Genomic DNA, 6,407 nt, shown 5'->3' on the forward strand with positions numbered 1-6,407 from the left:
CCAAACCAGGACGACGCTGGCCAAGTTAGAACAAATCCTTATTTACACCGCCGGCCAAACCAGGACGACGCTGGCCAAGTTAGAACAAATCCTTATTTACAACGACGGCCTACCCCGGCCAAACCAGGACGACGCTGGGACAATTGTGCGCCGCCCTTTGGGACTCCCAATCACGGCCGGGTGTAATGCAGCCTGGATAACCTCAACATAGTCGTCAACATAGCCGTGGCGTTATCTGACATAAGACAATGAGAGGTTTGTTGTTAATCACACCGCCAGCCTTTCCAGACACAGAAACACCTCAGAAATAGAGATCATTGTGTGATTACCCAGCTTTAACCCTTGCTATAGTAGCCATCACCCTCTGCTGGTAGTCACAGATAGTTGCCATGTAAAAAAAGGTATTTTAAACATACAGTATTTATTTCTTATATAGTTTTTGTTAAAGCGCCCTGTCCCTATAATACATGGTGCTGAACTCTCAGCTCTGTGTGAAGTCTGGAACATTTCAAATTGGTTTGTGTGTGATGTGTGCAATTTGAAAATATCAATGTGTTTTGCTGCAAAACGTCACAGCCAAATGAAAGAATGAATGTACTATTGTCTTATTTTACACTGTACCAAGAGAAACATGCTTTGGTTTCAGATGGTTTGTTTACCCGGCATGTTTGAGCTGTAGCTGACAGACAAACCTCTGTCTCTGGAGAGTATTTAGAATATCCCATACAGAAATGTAGCTGACAGACAAACCTCTGTCTCTGGAGAGTATTTAGAATATCCCATACAGAAATGTAGCTGATAGACAAACCTCTGTCTCTGGAGAGTATTTAGAATATCCCATACAGAAATGTAGCTGCGTTTCACAAACAAACATGACTGAGATACCTGGAATATCTGAAATCTGACAGTGTATATGAGAGGATTTACAGAGAAAACATTAACAATGAAAACCAATGTAACTCACCAGTGTGCAGTAGCTATAACATCCTTTTCTCAAAGCAGTCTTCTTGTAGCCTGACTGACGCACAGGCCCACGTGGTACACAGTGAGAGGAGAGCTTGTGGTACGTACAAGAGCGTTAGCCAGGGAAGTCTTCTTTCCCCACCTAGGGGCTGATGTATCCCACCTAGGGGCTGATGTACCCCACCTAGGGGCTGATGTACCTCACCTAGGGGCTGATGTATCCCACCTAGGGGCTGATGTACCCCACCTAGGGGCTGATGTACCCCACCTAGGGGCTGATGTACCCCACCTAGGGGCTGATGTACCCCACCTAGGGGCTGATGTATCCCACCTAGGGGCTGATGTACCCCACATAGGGGCTGATGTACCCCTCCTAGGAGCTGATGTACCCCACCTAGGGGCTGATGTATCCCACCTAGGGGCTGATGTATCCCACCTAGGGGCTGATGTACCCCACCTAGGGCAATCCTGGTGTCATTATGTGTCACTCTGTGAAAGAGTTGGATACTGACCCTGAGTCAGTTGCTAGGGGGATTTGTATATTAATAACTGCTAAAGCAGCACTACACCACCATACATGGCCTTTTGTAGCATTGACAGATTTCTGGTGTTGTTTTTGACTGGCTTTGACTAATTTAATTAGCAATTTGTGTATTGAATACAAAACATCTTGTAATTTTGTCCTGTTTACAGCCTGTGCTTCATGTAATTATTTCCAGATTACCAATGATATTAAATATTGATATTTGAATGTCTGTGTTGTATTCATGTAAGTGAATATATTCCTTGGCAGTAATTATTTTTTGCGGGAAAATCATGACATTTCAAACTGAGATAGAGATGACATTGAGTGAGCAGAAATGAATGATCAATAGAAAACACACCATGCTGTTGTAGAGTCCAGTAATATATTACAGACTAAAGAGATGTATTATTATGTCATACATTGTTACAAATCACATAAAGATACCTATCCATATTCATGGAAAAGAGCTACAGTATTTATGTAAAAAATACAAAACAATTCCAGTAGAACGGTGTTAAACATTTGTTAAATCCAGTTGATGGACCAGCACAGGGCTCTTTGTTTCTGACAGGTGACTGGTAAGCGGTCCCTCAGGCATGAGAACGATGGGCTTTTCAGTACAAATTAGATTGAGAAATACTGCTCTATAACAAAGTTTACATTCTAAGTGACAAAAGTACATGGAGTATAGCAAAAATACAAGATTAATAACATGCGGATCCAAACGTTTATCATTATCTAGTATATATATATATTTTTAACCTTTATTTAACTAGGCAAGTCAGTTAAGAATAAATTATTATTTACAATGACGGCCTACTCCGGCCAAACCCGGGTGACACTGGGCCAATTGTGCACCGCCCTATGGGACTCCCAATCAAGGCCGGATGTGATACAGCCTGGATTCAAACCAGGGACTGTAGTGACGCCTCTTGCACTGAGATGCAGTGCCTTAGACCGCTGCACCACTCAGGAGCCCAGTAACTGTTGTTGCTGCATTGGTGCTGCTGGGCAGTTTCTCATAGCACTTCTTCATCTCTTCATATTCCTCAGAGACATCTGCAAAGAAGCATTGACATAAGCTTAAATGTTCACCATGTAACATTTGGTACCTGTTATTTAATTTTGCCTAATTATTTGAGGTACACTAAGTACCACAAAAGTATTGGTTGCTAGTCTCTTAGTTAATTAAACACCAGATAAGTACCAGCTTAAACTGGGCTGTAGAAAGTATATAGTTTGACATGTAGTATAGTATGAATCTGGAATTGGGAGTTTTGCCTCTACACAACATGCAGTTAAATGTTTTGTCATGATGTTTATATTCAGCACTCCACCGTATTCCAGACCAGGCTTGACCCGTGTAGTGTATACTGGGACCAGATCTTTAGTGGGTGGGCCATCTCTATCAAGAACAGTCAAAACCTGCAGGCATTTTAGGCCTTCCTCAATGACTGGTCCACATATGTGTCACCACTGAGGTTAGTCTAGATGAAAACCAAGACACTTGGTTGTTGTTAACACTGGTACTTCCTGTCCCCCTTAGATGAGTGGTGCAGGTTGTGGAGGGTCTCTTGAAAAACATATCCACATTTCCACAGACTTTTTCTTCCTCAGTATTATGTTGTTGGATGTGGCCCACTCTTCCAGCTGCTTTATCTCCAAGACCATTGAAGTGTCCTCTTGGATACTGGTTAGTGGTATGGCTTGGGGCAGCTCTACAACGTCTGCATACCCAGTGTCCAGAGTGTCACTCACTGAAGACAACTTTTCAGGTGGACATGTGAAGGAGAAACAGATATGGTGAGGGACATAAATGTTCCCTCTGTCTTCTTCCTGTGGTGTATTTGTGGAGCCAGGCTATTCACCTTTGGGCACAGTTTAATGTCAGACAGATGTTGCAGGAGATTTGCCTGATCTACTCGATCAAAAGGCATTGGATATGTCAGCAAGTAACACCCTCACCATTGTTGGTTTTCTGGAGTCTGTAGCTGTCAGCCAGGAGTGTGTGGCTTTCATAGGGGTGATAGTAGTGCTGGACTTTGGAAGGTAGGCATACTGATTCGTGCACTGAGAGAGGACTGTGCTTTCCCTCGATCCTTGCTGGTCTCCCAGTCCCTGACGCTGAAAAACATCCCCACAGCGTGATGCTGCCACCACCATGCTTCACTATAGGGATGGTGCTATGTTTCCTCCAGACATGATACTTGGCATTCAGGCCAAAAAGTTCAATCTTGGTTTCTTCAGAACAGAGAATCGTGTTTCTCATGGTCTGATAGTCTTTAGGTGCCTTTTGGCAAACTCGAAGCGGGCTGTCATGTGCCTTTTACTGAGGAGTGGCTTCCGTCTGGCCACTCTACCATCAAGACCTGATTGGTGGAGTGCTGCAGAGATGGTTGTCCTTCAGGAAGGTTTTCCCATCTCCACAGAGGAACTCTGGAGCTCTGTCAGAGTGATCATCGGGTTCTTGGTCACCTCCTTGACCAAGGCCCTTCTCCCCCGATTGCTCAGTTTGGCCAGGCAGCCAGCTCTAGGAAGAGTCTTGGTGGTTCTAAACTTCTTCCATTTAAGAACGATGGAGGCCACTGTGTTCTTGGGGACATTCAGTGCTGCAGAAATGTTTTGTTACCCTTCCCCAGATCTGTGCCTCGACACAATCCTGTCTCGGCGCTCTATGGACAATTCCTTCCACCTTATGGCTTGGTTTTTGCTCTGAGATGCACTGTCAACTGTGGGACCTTATATAGACAGGTGTTTGCCTTTTCAAATCATGTCCAATCAATTTAATTGTCCTTCACGGCGTAGTGTGTTACCAATTGTTTTCTTGGTGACTATGGTTCCAGCTGCCTTGAGATCATTGACAAGATCCTCCCGTGTAGTTCTGGGCTGATTCCTCACCGTTCTCATGATCATTGCAACTCCACGAGGTGAGATCTTGCATGGAGCCCCAGGCCGAGGGAGATTGACAGTTCTTTTGTGTTTCTTCCATTTGCGAATAATCGCACCAACTGTTGTCACCTTCTCACCAAGCTGCTTGACGATGGTCTTGTAGCCCATTCCAGCCTTGTGTAGGTCTACAATCTTGTCCCTGACATCCTTGGAGAGCTCTTTGGTCTTGGCCATGGTGGAGAGTTTGGAATCTGATTGATTGATTGCTTCTGTGGACAGGTGTCTTTTATACAGGTAACAAACTGAGATTAGGAGCACTCCAAATCTCAGCTTGTTACCTGTATAAAAGACACCTGGGAGCCAGAAATCTTTCTGATTGAGAGGGGGTCAAATACTTATTTCCCTCATTAAAATGCAAATCAATTTATAACATTTTTGACATGTGTTTTTCTGGATTTTTTGTTGTTGTTATTCTGTCTCTCACTGTTGAAATAAACCTACCATTAAAATTATAGACTGATAATTTCTTTGTCAGTGGGCAAACATACAAAATCAGCAGGGATCAAATACTTTTCCCCCTTGCTGTATATACCACAATGGTCTCGTCCCTTTACCTGGGACGAGCAAGCTGTCAGGCGTCTTGAGTGACTGGCTCATGGATTCTTATAGTTCACGCTCCAGCTCCTCCACAATGTGTTTCTGATTTAGGACAGAAAGGTTTTAGGTAACACATTATTTTATGGTACACATACTAGCAGCTCATAAGAACCGATGATCTAATCTAAATCAGTGAAGAGTCATCATTCAACAGTTATATATTGGGGAGATGGGGGATGGCAGCACCAACACACCTGGCAACCTGTGACCAAAAGGTCTTCACACTGGGGCAGTGTCACGTCATATGCATGTAGGTTCCAATATTTCACTGGCCAATTAAGACCAAAAAGCTCCATGGGACTCACACTTATGGAGTCCTATGGAGTCAACCACTCCCACTCACTGAGTTGATAGGTAGCCAGAATACAAGTGGATGTTTTGTGTCCAATCTATACTACTAGAAGCCCTCTGTAAACTAATGGGAATAGTTACGGTATGGAATACATATCTTCAAGACTACAAACAAAATACAGATTGGAAGAGAGTCTGGAACAATATCCCAATGTCCTCCGGAAATTAGAATTGTCAACTAATACACTACAAATTCATTCACAGATTGTATTTGAGTCCACGGAAAAGCTCCCAATTTAAACTTGTTCCTATTCCAAATTGTCTGTTGTGTTCTCAAATAAATATTGGAACCTATATGCATATGATGTGGGACTGTCCCAGTGTGAAGAGCTTTTGGTCACAGGTTGCCAGGTCTGTGTCGAGCATAGTTGGTGCTGCCATCTCCCCAATATATTCATTTTGAATGATGACTCTTCACTGACTCTCACAGTACCCCAGAAATGAGTTGCAAAAATAATGTGTAACGGCAGATTTCCTCCTCTTCGTCTGAAGAGGAGTAAGGATCGGACCAAGATGTGGCGTGGTAAGTGTTCATCACGATTTTAATAAGAAAAGCACTGAACACTATGAAATACAAAAACAATAACCGAATACGTGACATAACCAAACCAGTACCGTGTGGCGACAAACACTCACACGGAAACAAACACCCACAAACCAACAGTGAAACCCAGGCTACCTAAATATGGTTCTCAATCAGGGACAACGATAAACAGCTGCCTCTGATTGAGAACCATATCAGGCCAAACACAGAAATAGAAAAAACATAGAAACACAAACATAGACTGCCCAACCCAACTCACACCCTGACCATACTAAATAAAGACAAAACAAAGGAGATAAAGGTCAGAACGTGACATAATGTTGGTGACCAGATGGAAACCTCCACATAAACTCAGCATAACTCAATAGCTACATAACTTCCTTGACGTCCTTTCACTAGAGCTCTGCATAGCTTGTGTGAACAGCGCCAAGGAAACAACATTAGATACATTCAATAGAGCAGACGAAAGGTCAAAAG

This window comes from Oncorhynchus mykiss, chromosome 12 (assembly GCF_013265735.2).
Source record: "Oncorhynchus mykiss isolate Arlee chromosome 12, USDA_OmykA_1.1, whole genome shotgun sequence".
Taxonomy (NCBI): Eukaryota; Metazoa; Chordata; class Actinopteri; order Salmoniformes; family Salmonidae; genus Oncorhynchus; species Oncorhynchus mykiss.